The sequence below is a fragment of the Nannospalax galili genome, unplaced genomic scaffold (assembly GCF_000622305.1).
Source record: "Nannospalax galili isolate Female #2095 unplaced genomic scaffold, S.galili_v1.0 scaffold311, whole genome shotgun sequence".
NCBI classification, from domain to species: Eukaryota; Metazoa; Chordata; class Mammalia; order Rodentia; family Spalacidae; genus Nannospalax; species Nannospalax galili.
In genome coordinates, this window is record NW_008330298.1 from 2314584 (window position 1) to 2339365 (window position 24782).

Genomic DNA, 24782 nt, shown 5'->3' on the forward strand with positions numbered 1-24782 from the left:
TATTTCCTCTGAATTAGTATTTTGAAATAAATTCTAAGACAAACACATTTTTCCCGACAATAGCCTTAAAAAAAAAAAAAAACAAAAAAAAAAAAAAAAACCCAACAGCTGAAAAAGTAAAGATGACAGAGATGTTCAAATTGCCTGACAAAGATTTAAAACAGTAATCCTACAATATTTCAGTAAGCAATTATGAGCACACTTTTAAAAACATTTCAATGAACAAACAGAATGTTTAAGTGATGAAATAGATACAGATAGATCCAGTGATTCATGCCTGTAATCCCATGATTGAAAAGGCTGAAGTAGGAGGAGCAAAAGTTCAGGGCCAGCCTGGACTATATAGTGATATCTTATCTCAAAAAACATCAAAAAAGAAACACAAGATATAAAGAATAACAACATGGGATTTTCAAAATTTTAAAAATATAATAAAATAAAAGTCATTGAAAAAATAGGACTGATATCAGAATGAGAGTGACAGAGAAAAAGATGAGTGAACTAGAAGACATGCTACAGTACTCATCACCAAACTCTGGCAACAGAGAAAACATACAATGAAAATTTTATTTGAAAAGTCATCAGAAACCTCTGAGAAACTATAGTGGAAGATGACACATTCGTGTAACAGAGTTCCAGTAGGAGAGAAAAAAGTGGTTAAGTTAATCATAGCAGTCCTCTCTTTTCATCAGGAGATAGGTTCTAGTGGATTCCTGAAATTGAGAAACTGGATAGGCCCAAACTCTCTATACCTACTATGTTTGTCCTATATGTAGACATTTCTATGATAAAATATAATCTATAAATTAAGCACAAAAAGGAACTAATGCCAAAAGTTACAATGTACTGTAGTAATAATAAAAGTCGTGAATTCTCTCTCCCCCTCCTCTCTCCTCTGTCTCTCTCTCTCTTTCTCTGTCTCTCTCTCTCTCTCTCTCTCTCTCTCTCTCATGCTTACTTGAACACAAACACTGCAATACTTGGAAAGTCAATGTGATAACTGAGGCAGCTACTAAGTGCCTAACACACAGGCACTATATACAACACATACGTGTGTGTGTGTGTGTGTGTGTGTGTGTGTGTGTGTGTGTGTGTGTGTACTGGACAAAGGGATGGTTCACATCCTGGTAGAATACCACTCTACTTAGAATAATCTACTGTAAATTTCCCAGTATGGTCCTGCAATATTTTCAGGTTGAATTTAATTTCAAGTTACTAAAACAAAGAAAACTTAACCTGAAGATAAGGAGAGACTATTGAACTTAAAGAAATAAGAAATCTACAGACTCATGAAGCTATACAAATGTTAGAACAAACACAAAGAAGTTTAAAGCATAACATCCTCAAAATGTGAAAATCACTAGGGGGAAAAAGTCTTAGGAGCAGCTAGGGAGAAATATTGTCTAACTTGTAGGAAAAATAATCCATATAATAACAGATTTTCCTCAGCATATGTAAAGGCCATAAGGCAAAGACAAAGGAGATTTTTGCAAGTACTTTTAAAAAAAGAACTTTGGAGGACTAGAGAGATGACTCATTGTTTAAAAGCCCTGACTGCTCTTGCAAAGGACCTGGGTTTGGTTCCCAGCACCCACACGATGACTAACAACTGTCGGTAGCTGCAGTTCAGGGGGATTCAATGCCATCTTCTGATCTCTGCAGGCACTGTACAACACGAGTGAACTTACACACATGCAGGCATAATACTCATACACATAAAATAAAAATAATAAATAAAATACTTTTAAATCTTCATAAAAAAACTTTGGACCAGTTGATTTTGAATCCAACTAAAATGTCTTTCAGGAATGAATGGGGAATATCAAGGCATTCTCAGAGGAAGAAAACTATGAATCTGTCAACAACACACTAACCCTGGAAGAATAAAGTAAGTTCTCTAGTCTGAAAGGAAATGATAAAATAATCTTGGAACACTAGGGGAAAAAACATAGTGAGAAAAATACAACACTATCCTTCCTTCTCCTCCTGAGTTCTTAAAATTATGTCTTCAATTCTATATTTTCATTGTGCAAGTGGCTATATGAATCTCTAATATAATAAAATGAAATAAAACTACAAACGGAGCCTGTACCAATATCCATTTCTGGGTTTGATAATGCATTGTTTATATAACATGCAATGATTATAGAAATCTGGTCAAAGGATACATATTACCTCCCTGTACTATCTTTACAATTTCCTGGAAAACTCTAATATTTCAAAAACATCTTTTGAAGCTGTTGACTAGGCATCCCATATATCCTCAAACGATACTGGTCATTTCCTCTGCTCTTGGTTAACCCTCCAGATCTGGATAGTAAGGCACTATTGCTGAAGACACTACATACATGAATTGTAGTGCAAACAAGGCGAAATTCAGCTGGTGCTGACTTCAGAGACTTATCTCTACTACCTAGCTTTCACAGTGCAAGAAGGTGCTGTGCAAGCTACTTGAAGAAAAAATTTAGCATGAATCTTAACCATCTGTGAATCCTGGGAGCTACCACTCGCCTAGCAAGATATGAACACTGCTGCAATAATGTCATGAATATTATAGGAGTAACCAACCACTTCCTAATTGGATTTAAGGTCCACTTCATAGGACGGACCTCATACCTGACATTGATATCAGGAATAGAGCCTGAGGCTAGAAAGGCCACAGGCCATGGGAGAAAGCCTGCTAAGTACACATAGTAGTAAACTGATTTCTAATGATTTATGGTTATACCCATAGATTAATGCATCACTCAACTCTCAGCAGAGAAGCACACTTATGCAGCAGATGGTGATTAACAGAAACAACCACAGCTGGCCAACATGAAGAGAACAAGAGGCCACCGAGTGCTTATCCCTGAATAGGACATCTACATCAAACTTCTTCCTCCCAAGGCTCAGGGATCATTGGGGAAGAGGGGGCAGAAAGATTGTAAGAGTCAGAAGAAGTGTATAACCACAAGGAAACAGTTTTTCAGACAGCTGGTCATTTATTTATATGTACTCACAACAATGATGATAGCATGGACAAGATCCCACATATCTCAGGCTAAACAAAATCCCAACACAAACTTGAGGAAGTGGGTAAGAAATCCCATCCCTATCTGAGGAACTACTACCAACCAATGACTGCTGGGCATGGGACAGTCCATCTTATGTAGGGGTTAAACTTTAAGTAGGTTGACCAGGCTCCAGTGGATGAACTCATATTGAAGGGCATTTGGGGGAGAAAAACCTCTCTCTCTCTCTCTCTCTCTCTCTCTCTCTCTCTCTCTCTCACACACACACACACACACACACACACACACACACACATTTGGTAGGGGATTTGAAAGGGGAGTTGCAAATACAGAAGTGGATCAAAATATATTTTCTGAAATTCACAAATAAAACTTTTTTTAAATTTTACTTCTTATTTTATGTATATCACTGTACTGCCTATGTGTATGTAAGTGTACCCATGTCATGCAATGCCCACAGAGGTCAGAAGAGAGCATCCGATCCCCTGGAACTGAAGTTACAAATGGTTGTTAGTCACCATGTAGGGGCTGGGAATCAAAGCAAGGTCTTCTCCAAGGGCAGCCAGTGCTCTTAAAACTGCTGAGTCGTCTCTCTAACCCCCCAAATAAAACTACTTTAAAAACATTTTTAGGAGCAGAGATGTAAGTTGGTAGAGTGCCTGTCTGCCATACACAACTGGATTTGATCCCCACCACTGTATAAACTAAGTGAATGTCTATAATCCCAGTACTTAGGGGGTGGGGTAGAGGCAGGAGGATCAGAAGTTCAAGTTCATACTTGCCTACACAGTGAGTTTGAAGTCAGTATTAGATAAATGAAAACTTATCTCAAGAAGAAACACAAGAGAAAATCTTACATTATCTACGAAAAATCAGGCTATTTGCTAAGAGGGAGGCAAATTAAAACAAATTCTATCAATAAGTATTAGAAAGACCAGGCACAGTGGTTCACAGCCATAATTCCAGCACTCAGAATGCTGAGTTACAAGGACTAAATTGGAGACCACCCTGGACTACCACATAACTTCAAAGCCAACTTGGGCTACACAGTAAGACTCCATCTTAAGACAAAAATAAATACATTTTAAAAAAGAATTAGTGCTCATTTTTAGTCTTTCAGTCATTTTTTCTTAATTGCTTTTTCAATTATTTTCAAGAAAATCAAAATAATAATGAGTAATATACATGTTCAAAATGTCCCCAATTTTTGATAACTATTAACTTGCTTATTTTCACTTACCTAATTATTTTTATGTGGTTTCTTCTGTAGATGTTTGTTTTAAATAAATCAGCTGGGATTATCACTGGGTGAGGGAGAGTTAATCTTTAAGGGAGTGATTCCAGATAAGCTAACTAGACTCCAGTGGATTAACTTGCACCAAGTGCACCTGCATACAAACACTTGACCAGATAGGCCTTAACATATATGAGAGAATGCATGAAATCATGTGGGAGGGCTATGAGGGGGTATGGATAAGGGAGGGGGTCTAAATATGATTAAGATTTATTGTATGAAATGCACAAAAAATCAATTAAAATATTCATTAAAAATTTTAGGTTTGAGAGATGGCTCAACAGTTAAGAGCACTGGCTGCTCTTGCAGAGGACCAGGGTTTGGGTCCCAGCACCCACATGGCAGCTAATAACCATCTGTAACTCCAGTTCCAGGGGATCCAATGCCCTCTGGTGCCCTCTGCGGGTATTGCAGGACATGGGTACATGTACATACAAGTAGGCAATACACTCATACACATAAAATAATAAAGTATTCTAAAATAATGGTAAGTAAATCAGCTGGAACAATAAAATTTAAACTAGGAAAGAACTTTTGGTTCTCAGATAAATGCTACTTATATACAAGAAAAACTATGACTAACATTCATTGAAATTTACGATATTCTGGGTACTATGCTAAACACAATATATCATCTAATGCATATAAAATGATTGATTTTTTTCCAATCGTGATGAGAAAACCATGACCCAATGAAATGAAGAAACACAAATGGCAGGTATCTGGATCATTCTTAACCACAACTACACTGTAACACTGTTTATATATACACTACCACTACATGCAATACATAAAATGACATGTGCTGGTGTATATTGAATAATTTCTATTATACTATATATGATGAATTGTTTTAAGCATTTCAATTAGTATTTCTACCAGATTGGGAAGTAGAACAAATATTTTTCAATAGTTTAAAGCAAGAGAGTTCTAATAATTGATATTATGCCTTAATGGCACATTCAAAAGCATGACTTTGCTGAAATTATGACAATAAGTTTTATTATAATGTATGGTACTAAAATCTGGTTGTGGAGGCTGGAGAGATGGTTGGGTGAGTAAACTGCTTGCTATGTAGGCATGAGGACATCAGTTCAGATCCCCAGTGCCCATGTGAAAGCCAGGCACAGGAGCACACATCAATCATTCCAAGGCTGGGGAGGTAAAGACAAGAGGATCCCAGGTGCTGCCTGCAACTATGAACACCCGGTTCAGTGAGAGACAATGTCTCAAATAATAAAGTGAGAGTGAAAGAATAAGACACCCGATGTTGATCTCTGGCTTCCACACATGCAAGCATGGGTGTAACCCCTCCCCAATATATACAACACTGATTGTTACAGATATTTATGTTGTTATACAGGAATAAGAAGTATACAGTGGGCTAAAGTTTACCAAATCTTAGAATAGGAAAAAGGGACTCAAAGAGGAAAAAAATATACTTTTAAGTTAAAATGTACTTAATTTTTTAAAAGCACACGTAAAGCTGACTTTAAATTGTGTTGAAGTACAAAGATGATATAGAATTGGTGTACATATATTTAGTTGTATGTTATTGGAAACAAAAACTTTGGAACAGTTTTCCTCAGAAAGATTTTTTTTAATACACCAGATGGGGCTGGAAAGATGACCCAGAAATTAAGAGCACTTGCTGATCTTGCAGAGGACCTGGGTTAGATTCCCAACAAACACACCAGGCAGCTCAGAACCACCTGTAACTTCAGTTCCAGGGGATTCAGCACCGTCATCTGGCTCCATAGGCATCTGAATTTACCAGTTACACATACATACACATAAAATAAGTAAGTCTCTAATTATTTTTTAATTTTTGTTTTTATTTTACGTGTATGAGTGTTATACCTGCATGTATGTAAGCACACCCATGTCATTCAGTGCCCACTGAGGACAGAAGAAGACATCAGATCCCTGGAACTGGAGTTAAAGACAGTTGTCAGCCACCATATTGGTGCTGGGATTTAAACCTGGATCTTCTGCAAAAGCAGCCAGTGCTCTTAATCACTGACCAATCTCTTGAGCCCTAATAAACCTTTTTAAAAATATGCCAGACTCAAAACAACATTATGTAAGCGAACATTTATTTAACTCAAATTTTCTTTGTAATTCTTAGAGGGAAAAGAATTAATACGACTTGTTCACACGTAGGTTCTTTTAAAAGCTTAATGTTAATTCTTCTGTAGTCCTTCAAAAAAGGGAAAAAACTTTAAAAAATGCTGTGAACTTATAGATTTTCAAAAGCCAATGTTAAAGTCATCTGTATATTTCCTCCAGATCCACATATTTATTGCCTTGGAGAAATGTATCATGCGTGGTATGGTGGCACACTCCTGATTTCAGCACGCTGGAGGCTAAAGCAGAAAAACCAGGAATTCAAGGTCATCTCCCACAACAAAGCAAGTTCAAGGCCAGCCTGAAGAACATGAGACCTTGCCTCGAAAAAAAAAAAAGCAAAATGAATATATATATATTCATCTCCATGACAATGCAAATGAACTATAATATTTATACACAAATCTTTCACTACATGTCTGTATTCATTTGTCCATATAAGGTTAGCGTTTTTTAATCATTATTTTTTTAATTTTTAATAACTACATGATGAGAAGAAGCATTTCACTACAGCCTTAACATATTCAGTAACACACTCCAGAGCAAGAGTACATCTCTTTCACAAGTGGCTGCAAGTTTCTAGGTTCACAGTTGAATTAATACAGTTGTATATTATTGAACTCAGTATAAGCCCTGTAAGACACAAAACTGGATGAGTTTTTAACCTTTAAAAATGATCTCCATTTCATTTTAGAATATATTGTTCCTTGCAGAAAGACTCATCGTTTTTGCTACTAACACTGAGATATTGGCGCTTGCATCTCTGATCTGTATGTATCTGATTATTACTAGTCATAATCGGTTGCACTTGGATCCTTGGCACTTCTGTATGTCTATAAAGTCATCGGGTAGATTTCAATGGTATTGTTTATCACCTCTACTAATTAGCATGATGTAAATTCCCATGCTTCCTCCTCAAATACATTTTTTAAAATGTGTTGATTTTGTGTGTGTGTGTGTGTGTGTGTGTGTGTGTGTATCACACAGGACATCCCAAACCATCTCATTCAACTATACACCCACTTCCCAGATGGCACCCTCCCATAGCCTCCCTCCCCCCACTAGAGCCCTTACACTCTGATATCCCTGCTACTGTCTGCTGTGTTGTCAGTACCCCCAGCCATTCCCCACTACTTGCCCTTCTGGTGAATCTAGTCAGCCTATCTAGAGGTCTTCGTTTTAGGAGGGTCAGCTGTTCCTCATCTAGCAGCAATCAGTTGTCAATATTCCTTTAGATAAGATTGGGGTCTGCTGTTCATTTTCCCAGTTCTATGCTGGGTTACTATCTGGGAGTGTCTTTGGCCATCCTGGCGAACAACTCCTAGTAGCTTTTACAATATACTTAATAGCTTACTATAAAATATTCTTACACAAAATGGCTTCCAAAGCATAAGGCAGGTTCATGCTTCATGTCAGTTTTTCTGCTCTAGATCACTGCCGAAACAGCTCGGGCTCATGCTGCAGCTGCTACCATGTTCTCAGTTACTTCAGGAATTTTTACACTTGATTGGCGTAACATGAGAGTTTATGCAATTATCTATAGTATGTCATGACTAATACATGCACATTACTAATATTACAAGATTGCTTCTTGGGCTTATTTCTTCCATTAAGAAAAATTCTGACATCATTATGTTAATTATCTTGGGAACTGGTGGTATATCATATTTTTGCCTTTGAGCAAAAAAGAACAATAAAAAAGAGAACCAATTATAGGCTACTATCTTTAAATTGGCATATTAGACATTATGCCAGTTTCATGACCTATTCAGCCTTAAAGCCAGCATACATATTAGTCAAATAAAACATAAAATTGATTTTCATTAGATCGGTCACCTAGTTAAAAACTGCCCATGGTTTCCCCCATAGCCTGTTAGCCAAGCTCCTCTACTTTGTGGTTCCAACTTTCTGTTTTCTCTCTTAATATTCAGTGTCCCTCAACTGAACATGGCCCCAAATGCTTCTGTACTTCTTTATCTTTCTCCATAAGTTTTCTACAATTTGATGTTCTCTCATTTCAAAATCCTACCCAGCCATCAAGGATTGTTCCCAAACCTACTTCCTTGGTCAAATCTACCTTGACTATTCAAACTCTTTCTAGTCCTTTGGCATCTAATTTTCAATTGTCTTTTTCGTGTCTATAAATATCATCTGTTCTATGACACTGCAAATTCCTTAAAGATGGAGGATCATTTTGACTTCTCTCCATATATTAGTCATCTTTCTAAAATTAGAGAGGCTATACTAAGTGAGCTCTAGGGCTGCTCCAAATGCTAAAATTTTATACATCTATGTCTTTTTTGTTTTTGTTGTTTTCCTTTGTTTTATTAAAACAGGATCTCCTGTAGCCCTAGCTGGCCTGGACTTGCTATGCAGGCCTCGATCTCACAGAGATCCACCAGCCTCTGCCTCCCAAGTGCTGGGTTTAAAGGCATGCACCGACACACATGGCCTACATCTATCTTTTATACCTCTTAAATTTATTTTAAAATATCTGACTTTACCAGTACTTAGTATAAAATTGTCCAGTTCCAGCTACTAGAAAACTTGCATATTATGATTTTAAAATGACGAAGAGATGAACTGTCACCTTGATCCAACCAATATTACTAGTATGAAAAATATTTGTTCATGTTCTCATTCAACAAACATTAGACTCAACTCTAAGTCAGGTATTGTACCAGGCAACAGAAATAACTGACTTGATTTCTCCCCTCAAGGAACTCACAAGCCAGTAGAAAAGATAAAGTATCCAAAACACTACTCATAATAAAAGCTGCTAAAGACAGACAGAAATAATACTACACAAATATGTGAAAGAAACCCCTGACAGTTGCTGTAAAGTAGAAAAGAGTCAAGGAAATATTCCCAGAAGAGATACCATCCAAACTGAACTCTGAATGACAGGAAGTAGTCAGCATTCCAGAAAAATAGCAAGTGCAAATCTGTGAGGATAAGAGAGCATGGCCAGTTTGGGGAAGTGCAAGTAGAAACAGTAAGGCTCCAAGATAGATTGCAACATTGGCAGGCGTGAGGGTAGAGCCAAAAAATTAAACAGGAGGCAAATCATGATGAGTTTGTTATAGTTTTTGAGTATGAAATGTTGTGCAACTGCTTATGTGTCAAAATTTGCTTTGGGATGCAGTAATATTTAGATGTGAGGCTTAAAAGATCATGAGGACTCTGACTTAATGGACTAATTCGTTGATGAGTTCATAATTTGATAGGTTATAAGGAAGTGACAGAAACTTAACAAAGAAAGTATAAGAGGTGAAGGAACTGGAGGATCTTGGGGCATGCCCTAGGGACTCTAGCTTGTCCCCTTTCTCTCTCTTATTTCTTTGTAGTTGTCATGAAGTAAGTGCCTCTGCTGCTACATGCTTCAGCTGCCATGGTACCTGGCCTTGCCTCAGGCCCAAAATAATGGAGATAGTAACAAAAAAATAATATCTCTGAAACCATGAACTTCGACAAATCATGTCTCCTTTAAGTTGATTTTCTCAGGTATTTTGCTACAGCTAAAGAAGGTTAAATATGACTGCTAGCTATCTCCCAATACATGTTCTGTCATTCTCACACAGAAAAACAGTTTGCTACACACAAGGCCATGTGGGAAGGGCAAAAGTTTTCAGCTTCTCTTGTAGCTAGATGTCAGCACAGGTCTATGTTCTAGTCAGTTTTAGATAGATAGATAGATAGATAGATAGATAGATAGATAGATAGATGATATACATATGTTTATGAAAATGTTATATGTAAACACTTTCATACCCTTAAATAAAAGGAATGCATTTCTTATGCCCCTTTCCCATTCTTTTGGAGAGGATATCCCTAGAGAAAAAGAACAAATGGAATACTGTGATTGCTTCATAGACTGAAGGTAAGACTTGATCTTGTTTACCACTGAGCACTGGAGTCAGAGAACTTCCTTACCAATATCTATTGAATGAATTTACAGAAAATATTTCATTTACTTTTAGAGAAATAAGGTGCTACCCTACATATAAAGGCTAATTAAAGCCAGTGAGTCATCATCATATAAAGATAACATATCTATAAAACAGGTGAATGTAAGGCACAGGAAAAGTCCTGAAGAATTTACCACTTCAAACTATTTTGGGTACTACTTTAAGCAGAAAATCAGGTTATTCTGAAGCAATGGTTGATGGGAATACTGTAATGGGTTCATTTTCGAAATCAAGAACTATTTCAAGTCACATAACACACAGATCTCTACATTCTCTTTACAAAACATTATGAAACTTTCTCATTCAGAAAGCTCCAATTTTGCTTTCTTTAATGAACAGATTTCTACTCTATTTCTGTAAGCCCAATAGCATACAGGCTTAAGAAACAAGATCTAGCCATGGAAAGGACAGTAGCAAAATATATAAATAGTAATTCTAAATCAAGAATCTTGTTTTTTTCCTCAGATAGTCCTGATCCTGCCTTATTATAAAGAATGCACAGACAAGCAGATAGCCATTTATACTAATGAGTTTAGCAGTTTTGCTTATAAACACAAGTCTGACATATTTATTTAGTACTAATATTACTGTTTTATTAGAAATACATTTATACAATACTTTGGAAAAAATGATCCACTGAACAACTACTCAGTGACTAAAATGAAAAGTAATTTGGCAACAAGTTAGAATCAGACTGTGAGGGGGAACAGCATTCAATGAACTACAATGAGCAGACATCTCTGGACATTTTGATAGGGAAGTGGTAGAACTAGCACAATCCTACTTCCATCCTGCTCATGGCTATATTTGTTTCAAGTCATGGTTCTCTTTGTTTGGGGGGACATGAAATGTTCTAAAATTGATTATAGGTAATTATATGAAATGTGAATATACTAAAATCACTGAATTGTACACTTCAAATAGATGAATTGTATATCAATTATTATAGTTTTAAAAATATCGTATTTATATTTTATGTGTATGAGTGTACTTCCTTGCATGTATGTAAGTGCACCCATGTTGTGCAAAATGCCCGTAGAAGTCAGAAGAGGGTGTCAGATCCCCTGGAACTGCAGTTAGGACAGTGGTTACCTGACATGTGTGCTCAGATTTGAACCCAGGTCCTCTGAAAGAGCAGCACTGAGTCATCTCTCCATCCCAAATATTCTATTTTTAAAAACACAAATCTTGGGGCTGGAGAGATGGCCCAGAGGTTAAGAGCATTTGCTATTCTTTCAGAGGACTGAGTTCAGTTCCCAGCACCAACACTGGGCAACTCACAACCACCTATAACTCCAGCTTTCAGGGGATCCAATGCCCTCTTCTGATCTCTGTGAGCACACAAATGCATGTGCACACACACACACACATAGACAGACACATCCACACAAATAAACAATATAAAGTATATCATAATAAAAGAATTCAAGTGTGTGAAGTAAAAAATTATACCCCAAAACAGAACTCTGATTGCCAATATAAAGTATTTTCCATTTTGTTTGCCCTCTGTTTTTTCTCATTGAAAATAAGCATTCATGGGTACATACATACAGACACACATGCAAATACATCTAAAACTTAGGGTATTAACATATTAAGAAACACATTCCTCATTTTTCAGTAAGACCCCCCCCTTTCAAAAATACCTCCTTAAAAATGCCTTGGGAGCACTCTCCTCTGATCATTTCTCTGCACTTTTCCAAAAATCTGTTTTCTCACATGTTCCCTTAGCTGTCGTGCTCGCTTAGATGCCCTCTGTCATAGAAAGAAAGGAAATGCTGTGGCTAAAAACACAGATTCAAAAATAAGATGGCATAGTTTTTATTTTGATTCTATGTATTAGATGCAATACTGTAAGAAACTTATCTCAACTTCACAGTGCCTCACTTTCCTCACCTATGAACGGAGATAAGAATCCTTATCTCTTTACATTGTTATGGTTTAAATGTGTAAATGTATATAAAATACTTGGAATGACTTCAGATTCATGATATGTATTAGAACATTTTGGTGCTGATTTGTGCTATCAGTAATATTGGTTGACATCAACTTATTACATGTTCTCTGTGGTCCCTGGCTAGAATGTAAACTATTTCAAGGTAGTGGGTATATTTTCTGTCTCCTAGTGCAGTGCTCTACAAATAATTGTTCAAGAAATGCCCGTTTATTACTGTTTAAATCGACATTGTACCAGTATAATGCCAAAAAGCACTTGGAAAATTTCTTTATATCCAAAACTCATTTTAATAAATACCAAATTATAAAGGAACTGTGCAGGTGTAGAATAGTAGCTGGTATCTCTACTACTGATGTTTTGGTTTCACCTTGTTAATTAAAAGGATAGGGATAGTAAACGAGCCTTTGGACTAAAGAGCTTTTTATATAATTGGTGAAATAGCCCTAAGTTAGAAACCAAGGATATTTAACACCTAGCTCTACCTTGCAGGAATTTGACTGACTATATATACAATATATAGTTATTCCACAAGAATAAATAAAGTAAGGATAGTCAAACATGCGTCAAAAAAAACGTTCTATAGCAGGCAGTATTCTAGTTGCTGCCCAGCCCACTGATCCCTTGCAGTGTGTCAATATACTGTTCTTCACAGAAAGAAAAAAAATCTATAATAAAAAGAATTATCTTTATTCAACATTTAAACTAATTCTCTAAAGGTAAAATAAAGCTAATTTTTCCGAAATTACATTTTCTGCACTGCTGAAGATAAAGCAAAGGGTATCATGTATTCTAGGCAAGTAGTCTACAATACAGCAACATCCTCTGCTCTGAAAATACTATAAAAATTGTCATTTCATCTTCAAATAACAATAATGATGATCACTAAGTACAAATTTAGGTAACATTGCTAATAAATAATACAGCTCATTAGTATACTGAGCTTAGCATCTCATACACTTGAGAGTACATTATCCTAATGATTACCACAAAAATCTGTAAATATACTATATAAGTTTTTAAGTGTTTTTTTCCACTTGGGGCATGAGCAGAATCATCTATCTTACTTGTCTGACACTACAAGCAATGAGCATTACATAGCAAAGCAAGAAAGTAGCTTCATGTCCTCTCAACTCAGAACTACAGAATTCTCTCCAACACCTGAGGGTCATTGCAATAAATGGTTTAGACACATCCATTCATTAACCAAAACTGCTCTTGACTTTTGTCATGTCAAAAGTCATGCTACTAGGGTAACTACAAAAGAAGCTTAGCCATCACAACGCAAAATCCAAAAGAAAATATTTCTCTAACAAAATTAGCCCCCTTATCAATGCTTAACTATTACAAATGGCTCGATAGTTTCTTCCTTGGAGACTTGAAATATGGAACAGTTAAGAGATAAATCAGGAAAATGCGTGGTCCCTTTTGATTAAGACAAGACCAAAAGTTTTCAGTGCCATAAAGATAATACTGTAATATGCTCTTTAGCGTCTCCTTCTTCAAAATATGTATTAAAGTTTTAAATCTTAGTAGACTAAACAGTATCATATTTACATGTGTCCTGGGTTAACTGTTTGAGAATGGCATTTCCAGTCTACCAGAGATACTTGCATATCCTTGTTTATTTAGGCACTATTCACAATAGACAACATATGGAACCAGGCTAGATGCCCACTAACAGATAAACAGAAAAAGAAAATATGGCAAAATCATTATATGAGAAATAAGTCAGACATAGACAAATATCACATATTTCCTGTTATTAGTGTATCTTAGCATTTTATGTAAAGAGATAAAACTATCCATCCAGATATACATGAATGTATTACAGGATTGTCTAAGGAAAGGAAGGCAACCAAGGCAGGAGGAGGAGGGAGAATGAGAGGGCTGGGGGGTGAATACGGTCAAGTACATGATATAATTATATGAAAATGTTTTTATAAAACCCATAACTATATATAATATGTAATATATATGTAGCAATGTTTCGGGTTGTCCATTGAGAATTAGATAACTTCTCAGGGAGCTAGAATTAGATAACCTCTCAGGGAGCTAGTCCCTGGAGACATCTGATTTTCCTTCCCTAAGCATCCATCAATTGCCTGTAGCTCTTCATCTTGAGGGTGAAGACATATTTGAATAAAGTGTCAAACATTTACCATAGACTTTCTGTCTCCCAGAAAAAAAGATGTCATTCTAAATAATTGAAAAAAAATAGTTTAGCTAGGTTTGAGATAACATAAATACAAAAGACACGCAAATTTCCTACACATTTCTGATGCACATATGAATGACTGCTCCTAATGTTTGCCCCAAGTTTCTAACTATTCCAGCTACAAATCTATGAAAAGAGTTAACACTAAGAACAATGAACCAGATGATGTGCTGCATGTCTGTGATCCCAGCACTCAGGAGGCTGAGGCAGGAGAACTGCCCCAAGTTCAAGCAAAGACTACACAGTGAGTTAGAGGCCAGTTTGCACTAATGTGCAGTAACCACAGAGAGAAAACTTGTCTCAAAAGAAGAAAAACAAACCAAGTACGAAGTAGCTATATCCAGCATGTGGTGTGAGCTACGCTGAGTGTTTTATGTGCATTTCTTATTTACTACTTAAAACAACCAAATAAGATACTTCACAGGAGGAAATTTAGGTTCAGAGAGATGAAACAAGTTCTCCAGTATCACACTGCTGACATGGAGTCAGGATTTGCATCTAACCCTGTGATTCTAAGGCCCACAATCTTAACAATTAACCTCTTACTATCTTCCCAAAATATCCAAGAATAGAACATAAAATTCTTGAAGTGAACAATTCTTTAGCAATGTGTGCTCGATTTTTAAAAGTAGGTCCCCAAAACACTACGACTCTACTAAATGAACTCTAAAGCACTTCATTCACAGATTATAAAGGCTTTGACCTAATCGCCATCCTCAGTGTCAGGGCCTGAGAACTGTGTCTGGCATGAAAAACAATGAAAGTGGGACAGCAATAGTAATAATAAAAAAAACAGTTGAAAGATTTACTGTTCAACTTGCCCCATTTACTTTCAGCCCCTTTTTCTCTCTTGCCTTTATCTTTCTCATTTGTAGCAAATTAAGCTATTGCTTTGTAACAGCCACTGTTGTCCTATTTTCAAAACCATATCAAATTATAGAATTTTTTATATCAAAGTCAAAGCAACCCTTAACTTTCTTCTAACATTGAATATTCCAGTGGTCAGTAATTTACAAAATACACTGTTTTCTTAATGTGTTATAAACGAAAGAAAACCTAACCTTAATTTTTAAAAAATTCAAATCAGCAACATAGGTAAGCATTCATAAACTAGGACGAAGCTTTGACGCCATCAACACTGCAGATTTAAGTTCATGGTCACTGTGTTCTAATAGTCTCTTCTGAAGATACCAGTTCCTTGCTAAATCCTTCACTCTCAATCTGAGCTGTTATCACCTTTAGGAGCTTGACACATTTTAAAATGTAGGCCCTTATCAAACAGTGTGTGCCCTTGAATTAAGAGAAACAGAGAGGCAACAGAGAGTAAAACATCAGTGACCTTTTCCACAGGTCATGATGAATATTGAAGGCTTTGAAAATACATGACTGTTTGACAAAAAGAGCAGATTCTAACAATGTAGTAAGGTGTCAATAAATCAAATGGTTATTCCAGAGTTGCAACTAATGTCCTTACAGGTGCTTACTATGAAATATTGAGTTTTACTTCAAATTTTCATATCAATACTATATTTTAAAGTACAATATATCTAAACTTGTTTCAATAGTTTTACATATTTTAAATTACTTAATAGTCAATGTTCCCTTGAAACTTTCCATAAAATATGTGCTTCAAGAAAATACAAACTGAGAGCTTGAGAGGTTGCTCAGTGGGTAAGAGCACTGGCTACTCTTCCAGACAACCGAGGCTCCATTGCCAGCACCCACAGGGCAGCTAACCTGTCCTTAACTCCAGTTCCAGGGGATCCAACACTCTCTTCTGGTTTCTATAGACACCAGGCATGCACATGGTGTACTTACATACACGTAGGCAAATCACTCATAAACAAAATAAAAATAAAAAATTCTTTTGAACAAAAGAAAGAAAACACAAAGTGATTTATTTTGTCCCCATGGAGATACTTCCGTATCACCACTCTGCTCTTTCAGTGCATACACTCCAGTCCAAGGGAGCCCAGGAGAGAGGAAAGAGCAATAAATAGAGAGGCCATTTGTTTAGGTTAGTGCAATACCTGGAACATAGGAGCATAAATATATCACAGATATTAGTTAAATGAACCAGCAAAAAAATTCAAGGACTTGATCCCAACTTCAAGAACACTCTAGAAACAATCCACTGAGACATAGAATTACTGACAGTATCAAAAAATTGAAAGGAAAAATTAAATTTGCCAATTATCATTGGCAAATATTGATAAAAGGATATCTTTAAACTAATGTCTTTTTGTTTAGTCTGGGTAGAATGAAATGGTTACCAAGACTTTAGGTAATGGGAGAGAGAAATTATAATTAAAAAGAAATTCCTGTAATGGACACTAATGTCCATTTGGAGTTCATTCTTGGGTCTTCCTTTGCATGTTCTTAATATTATTTGAAGCTTAAAGAGGAAAATAAAGAACTACAATGCACATTCATGGTCTTAAGTAACAACGAATGATTCTGGAGTTACTAAAAGCTAAGAATTATGTCTCATTTATTTTAAACATTTTTCTGCTTTAATATTTATTAGTATTTATTCTGATTTTCATATGCATTAAACTTTTCAATAAATGTTCATTAATTGCAAAGAATAACTGTGTGATCACATTAAGTTTTAAACAGAATTTTGATTCCCCCAAAAGATTATCTTGTCCTAAAGAACCATGGTCTGTTTTTAATAATAAGGAAACATAAAAATACTCAAAAACAGTTCGAGAAGAGAGTGTACCAAGTACCAAGTACCAGAATCAACAGACCAGGGTCTTGACTAATTTCAATCATGTGACTCTACTATATCTGTTTTCCTAATATATGAGGAGCATACAGCCAGCCCTCTCTATTGAGAGATGTGTGAATAAATCAGCATGTATTTACAAGGTAACAATTTACATTGTAACTATTATGAACAAGGTACTGAGGAAGATAATTTATTTACCTCCCTAATCTCCACCACCCACAACAGCAGTTTACTAATCTCCACCACCCACAACAGCAGCTTACTATTCATATGTGCAAAGCCCTGGTTTAAGCACTTTACTGTGAGAAGGTGAGGTGTACAATCTCTTATCTAAAAACCTCAGGGCTTGATATAATCCCAATTCAGAAATGCTCAATCTTTTAGATAGGCAATAAACTGTATCACTATATAGTATTCAATACTCCATTACAGCCTGTGGCACTGTCCCATAAACGTATTACAAATTCTACAGTAAATGTAAATAAAGAATAACATTAAGTAGAAGAAAGACTTTCATATTTTCAAGTCATGTTTTGTCACCACTTGACTCTTGGCACCTAACTTAGCAAGTGAAATTTTTATCAGCTTTCAGAGCTTTTGAAATTTGAAAATTTCAAATACATTCTGGGTCTAGCCAATTCATTTAAACCTTACAAAGACCATAGGGGGTAATTTCAGTTTTCCTTATTTTAAAGATGAAGCGAGTGAGGTATGTACGTTAACTACCTCACTCCATGTCCCCTAGTCTCCCAGACAAAATTAGAATCTATGCAGCCAATATCTAGTGCTCATGTTCTTAACAACTACACTTTATAAATAATCTCTCTTAAGGTGTTTTAGAACACCAGAGAGAAATGGGAATGACAAAGCAGTTTCCCTCTGTAGATATATAAAAATAATAGGAGAAACATCACAAAACAGCATTTACTCATTATTCAATAACTACAGAAGACATGTGATGTACTAGGTATTTGGGATACCAACAATGGGCCAACCACATGAGGTCATCTTCATGGAGCCAGAGGCCAGTGTAGAGAGGGGCAAGTATCACATAAGCTTAATGATGATACAACAGGGCGAGTCTGTGACTACTATTCATCTTCAAAGGAGGAGGAGAGTAGGGTAATTAGCAGATGATATAATAGGGCCTGATGTGCAAACTGCTCCTTGAATAATGTCATTTGAGAAGACAGGGGGAAAAGGGATTTAAATAGTGGATGGCATGGCCTGGCTTCCTGTTGTATATCTATGCCAGGAATAATGTTATAAACAGAAAAGTTTCAAATTGGAGAAAATCAGATGAAACCAACAGAAATTAATATGAGAATAATAAAGATGTTAGAAAGGCCTCTAGAGTCAAATCAGGGAGGATCCCAGGGAGCTCAGTGCCAGAATTGGTACTTGATCCTGCAGGGGGTAACAGAGGTTTTTTTTTTTTACAAGTTATATCCCCACAACACTAGGAACTACTCCTAATGAGATATTGGTAACCACATATATTCTTCTTTGGGATCAAGGAAATATCAAAGCTGGATTGCTTTCAACTAAAGTCTCAGGGCAATAAAATTCAAATAAGCTTCAAGTGCTTAAGACAAGCCTAAGCTCAAGGAGTAAAGGTAGAACAATTTTAAAATGTTAAAGAGGCACCAGCTAAAAGGAAGCAACAAACCTCTCTTAAAACCCTAAAGGAGCCAGACATGTTGGCCCACACCTTTAGTCCCAGCACTATGGAGGCAGAGGCAAGCAGATCTCTCTGAGATTGAGGCCAGCTTGGTCTATATAGCAAGTTCCAGGCAAGCTCAAGTTACAAGGAGACCCTGTCTCAAAAAAATTTTTTAAATCCTAAAGGACATTTCTAAAATGTAAGTGATTCCTTTATACATAAATGAAATGTCCAACACCCCCTTAAAAGCAAACATATTTACATCATTCCTTGAATAAGTTGAAGGTCTCTCTCTCTCTCTCTCTCTCTCTCTCTCTCTCTCTCTCTCTTTCTGGGGGAAGCTCTCCCCACAGCATCTTACTATATAGTCCTGGCTGGCCTGGAACTTCCTACGTAGAACAGGCTAGCCTCAAACACAAAGTTGTACCACCTGTGCCTCCAGAGTGTTGGGATTAAAGGTGCACCACCACTACTACACCCAGCAATGATCTGATTTTTATTAAATTTGTTGAAAACTTATCTTGCAGCACAAGTGACAGTTTGACAGTGGCAAGTGGACTGCTTTGAGTACACTCACCCCAGGGTTCCTATTCTCCCAGCCTTTTACCTAAATAGAGTAGACCTTATCAAAGTCTTTCATTCCCAGGTATTAGTATAAATGAATGAGTGGCTAAACATTACACTTTATGCTCTGTAAAACATGTTTGAAGGTCCACTGGCTATTTTTTTTTCAGCTAATAATCTCCCACAGGGAACAGTCTCTAGGGGCTTCCCATTGTTCTGACAATCTAACTCAAATTCTTCCTCTAAAATCCCAAGTTCTACATATCTATTCTGTGACTCCTTCTCAGGTTTCTAACACTCAACTTCTCTCACACATTGTGGTTAGCTCTTTAGAATCTCCCCCATACTGTCTTTCTGTTCTTCATAAACCCTAAGCCTAAATGTTCTCTGGGGAAATATGCTCCCAGGTAAATCCATTCTTTCTTCTGTTTCAAGGCTGTGCTCAAATATTACCTCTTCTCTGAGAGGCTAAATCTATCTGCCAGGATTCGCTGGAGACAGAATCAGTAGGAGGTTCATACAGCTCTTATAAGATGGGATTTATTAGGGGAATTGACTCACAAAGGCCCGGCAGCAGAGATGTCCCACAGCAGCCTCTAAGCTGGGCAGTGTAGCTCAGTCCAAGTCTGAAAGCCTCAGAACCAGAGAAGCCAATGGTAAACTCTCAGTTTAAGGAAATCCAAAAGCCTAAAAACCACTGGTTTAAGACCTGGAGCCCAAGTCCAAAGGCCAGCAACTCTGGAGTTGTGATGTCCAAAGCGGGCAGAAAAAAAAGAGTCTCTCTTACCTGTGGGAGAGAGATCAACATGGTTTCTTTATTCGTTCTCTCCAGCCAATTGAACAGCATCCACCCACACTGTAGGCAGAACTTCCTCACCTAGTCCACTCAGACTCATATACTTATCTCTGGAAACACTCTCACAGACACAACCAAAATAATGTTTTACCAAATTTCTAGGTATTTCTTAGTTCAGTCAAGTTGACAACTAACATTAACCACCATACCCAACCCCTTGTGAAAATAGTTAGCTCCTAATTTTCTATATTCTAAATATTTTCCTTATTGTTCTTATACTCTCCAAGGGCTTTTTCATCTATTTGCTTGTTTGGAATCTATTATCTTGTAGAATATAAGCAGGATCAGAATAGAAGCAAGGATCCTGGCTTAGAAATTTACATTGTGCCTTGTATAAAGCCTTGGTACATAGAAGGTAGTCAGTAGATTTTATAGTATAAATTATTAAACTAATAAATAATACTTTAAAATCTGATTGCTGTATATATCTTTAACTTTGAGAAAGCTGTTTTTTTCCTGCTTTTGCTAAATTTACTCTAGAGCTGTTCATTTTTCCACACACTTTCTAGTTTTTTTTCCTAGTTTTTTTTAAATGTAGTGATTCCTGCCAAATTGTTACATTATTTTACAGAAATAAGAAATAGAACCAAACCAACATATTTCAGAAACAGAAATACTGAAAAGGTTTTAATAATATATTAAACACCAGAAATCATACAATTAGAATATTTAGGTTAAGTTAGTCTCATTTCACTATTGCAAATCAAATTACATGAATATAATTCAAAAGAAAAAGACGGCCTAAAAGAAAAGTGAAGTTACATTTAGTAACATCAGAAGTATCCTATCTGAGCTGGCAGTGTGGTCCATGTACGTAATTCAAGCACTTGGAAGGTGAAGGCAGGAGAGTCAGAAGATCAAGGTTATCCTACTTTGGCTACATAGGATGTTGGAGCCCGGCCTAGGCCATGTGAGACCCCATTTCAATTTTTAAAAATATTTCTATTAATTCTTTGTGAATTTCATACTAAGTATTTTGATCATATTCTTCCCTTCTCCAACTTCTCCCAGATCTGTCCCCTTCTCCCTAACACACCCAATCTCCTGATGTGCTTTTTATCCTCATCTAGTCCAATTTGTGTTGGTAAGTCAACCATGCTCCAGAGCAGGCTTCAATTTAAAAAGCAGGAATGGAAATAAATATCCAGTATGATAATCTCTAGGTGTACCAAAAGATCCATCAAGTAACTATCAAATATTGATAATTAAGAAGAAAACGCTTAGGGCTAACTCACATGTACTATTTTTTTAATCTTCCAGACAAATATGGATAGTTTTATCATATAATCATATCAGTGACAATCTTAGTTTAGGCTTAATATCAATAATAATCCTTAAAGGAAAACAAGTAAAATATATTTGTACGTCTTTCAAAGATGTTTTGCCAAAAATTTGAAAGAGTGGGCCTATTAGAATAAGTACCCTTTTCCTACCATATTTACACTTTTTAATATTTTATTATTTTTATTTTATGTGTATGAGTGTATTGCCCGCATGTATGTGAGTGCACCTGTGTCATGCAGTGCTGCAGAGGCCAGAGGAGGGCTTCGGATTCCCCTGGAACTGGAGTTAAAGATGGTTCATAGCCACCATGTGGGTGCTGGGAATCAAACCCGGATCCTCTGCAAGAGCAGTCAGTACTCTTAACTGCTGAGCCATCTCTCTAGCCCCATATTTACACTTTTTAATAGAACTAAAGTGAATCCTAGAATTTACCAAATTAATGGGAAAAGGACATATCAGGGCAAGTTATCTAACTAACTTGATAAGCCTTTACTGCTCTTATAAAAATACTTTTCTCAGAGCATTGACTAAAACCAAAAGAGCCACACCACACAACCTAATGCTTATATGAATGGCAGGTCAAAGGCAAGGAGTATTTGAAGCTCTTGATGTTTTTAAAAATACATTATTTGATGCTGCAATACAAAGTATCCTCATTGCTTCATGGCCAACCTAAGTGCTACCAGGAGAGGGACATTTAGTTACCACTTCATTCACAACTTGGTTTCTTCTGAGACTGCTGCCAATCAGTTAATGCTGTGTCAGCGGCAACACCTGGTCACATATTAAGCAAACAAATCTATCACTGTTAAGTGCAAGGATATTAATAAGAAATTGTAGTTAAAGGAGCTAATATTTTTAGATATAAAATGACGTCATACTTGTTTAATTCATTTTTCTGAGTTTCAAGTTTGAGCACTAGAGAAAGCCTGTTTCTAAAAACACAGCTGCATATGTCAGCATGTACTTCTTCACTGGTATCTGCCTCCACTTTCAGCTTCTCCATTCAATTTTCCTCACAGACTAATCACAACATGGAAATGAGCAAATGAACCTCTTTACAAGAACTAACATGGCAACTGATGGGGAAAAAGCGAGACTGCTACAAGTAGTGGGCTTTTTAATTTTTATTGTTTGTTTTCTAAGAATTATGAGGTTCACAAATACTGCTTATGGGGAGGTATATAAATATGAGATGCACTATAGGAAACTGTGGCTTTTTTTCTTTAAAAAGGCAGGTGCCCTCCCCCATAGAGGTAATTTTAAACCCTTTAAAGCCTCTCAGTTCCCATTCAGTGTGCTTAGTAACCAGCCTGTACTAGCTTGAGGGACTTCGCCCCAAATCACTAAGGTCTTCTAACTACATTAAATAATGAACATTCTAACTTACAGATGGAGAAATGAAGCCAGGGCCACAAAACTCACCAGACCTTCAGTCAGGCTGGCTTCACTACCAGGAAGGTTTAAGAATATGTACAAGTATTGCATACACACATACATACACACATTTTAAGTGACTATGGGTTTTGGACTAAGTTATTGAAAGCTATAGAGAAACTTTAAAGTTCCCCAGCAGATATTTACTAAAGAGTATTTAATAAAGAAATGGTTTCATCTTTTTCAGTAAATGGTATACGTAAACCTTGTAAGCCTCTGAGGAAATCATTAGTCAACTGTGATTTTAAAAAAAAAAAAAAAAAGCCAAGACATTCAGACCTGAAGACGTTTAGAACTAAGTTAAACGCTTAGAGGAAAAAAAGAGTGCTCCTGACTTGGAAGCTAGCAACGGAGTCTCTCAAGTTAGACGATTCTGAGAGAGGGATGGATTAGGAAGCACAAAGTAGAAACTGTTAGAGAGCAAGAGACACTGGGGACGAGGTTGACAGAAGGATCCCCCACTATCAGGGCAGCGACAGTGGAGCCCTGAGAAGATCGTGGAGAGATGACAAAGAAGCACCTAAAAACTGGGTTCTGGAGAGGGTCCTAGACGAACCCAAGCTTCTAATAGAGTCAGACGGACCTGCAAGAGCAAAGGTGCAGAGATAAGGGCGTGCGACAGCACAAGGGCGAGCGCGGGGGTGAGCAAAGAGCGAAGCTGGTTCCCCGCCTCGCTGCCCCCAGTGCAGATCCCAATTCCTTGTCGCGTACCACTGGTGCTGGAGGCAGGGAAGCTGATGAGCCCCTGTAACTTCAGGATCCTGTCTCACCTTGTTTGCCGGGCCCCTGCGCCCTACCGCTGGTCGGGGGCAGCTGCGCTCCGAGGGCCAAGGAAAGAGTCGCGCAGCGCAGCCGGGGTTCCCTCCTGCTGCGAGGCACGCGCACCCGCAACCGCTACACCCCTTGCTCGCCCGGGCCACTTCACCCCGTCGTCAGGCAGGCGGAGAGCGCGGACCCTAACCCGAACGCCGCTCCAGTTATTTGCAAAAGTCCGGGTTCCAGGCTTCCTAGGAACAGGAGCTGAGCTGCTGCGGCCACAGCGGCAAAGCCTCCGCCTGACCTCACCAGGGGGTGGGGGATAAGGGAGGGGAACAAGAGCCCAGCTGGGGAGGGGAGGGGAGAGGAGGGGGAGTGGTGGGAGGGAGCGCACGGGCGGGGGAAACATGGCGGCGGGGGTGGCCCGGGCGGCGCCTGCGCGGAGGCCGGGGGAGCTGAGGCTAGGACCCTACGGTCCTAGCTGAACACTCAGCCAGAGAGGCAAGGCTGGGCCCGGAAGCAGGATGACCGCCAAATGGCCCTCGAGCCTTAGAAACCGGGACACTTGGGCTTGAGCCCACATGGCTTCTAGTGCCCAGGACGCAGAAGTGAAAACTGTCAAGTGTCCAGGGACAATAGTGCATGGGCCTCTCCAAGGAAGTCACCCAGTGCATCCTGCCAGTATTGACTTCAGCCTCTATAAAGTCACAGCACCTGCCAAGTAAAAGTGGTTCTGAAGAAGTGGTGTCACACTACCTCAGTGGGGCTCAGACCTCAAAATAAACCCAATCCAGGCTCCCATATACCTAATTGTTCATCACTCTTCTAACGGACTTGAGTGCTTCATATCTCCTTCTTGTTGAGTATAGAATACTAAGAAAGAAGAAGAATTGAAAATACAGCTGTTTAACAT

General features: G+C 37.6%; 1 protein-coding gene across 3 annotated transcripts in view; it reads right to left on the reverse strand.

Moving 5' to 3' along the window:
- Nucleotides 1-24232, reverse strand: part of Klhl13 (kelch like family member 13) — a 223089-nt gene extending 198857 nt beyond the window's left edge. For 2 of the 3 annotated variants that reach the window (XM_029568876.1, XM_008843842.1), the window contains exon 1: nucleotides 23884-24232. The gene's annotated coding sequence lies outside the window, so the exon portion shown is untranslated. The remainder of the gene's footprint in view (nucleotides 1-23883) is intronic. The other variant, XM_008843806.3, reaches the window with a different exon arrangement.
- Nucleotides 24233-24782: the final 550 nt, after the last annotated feature.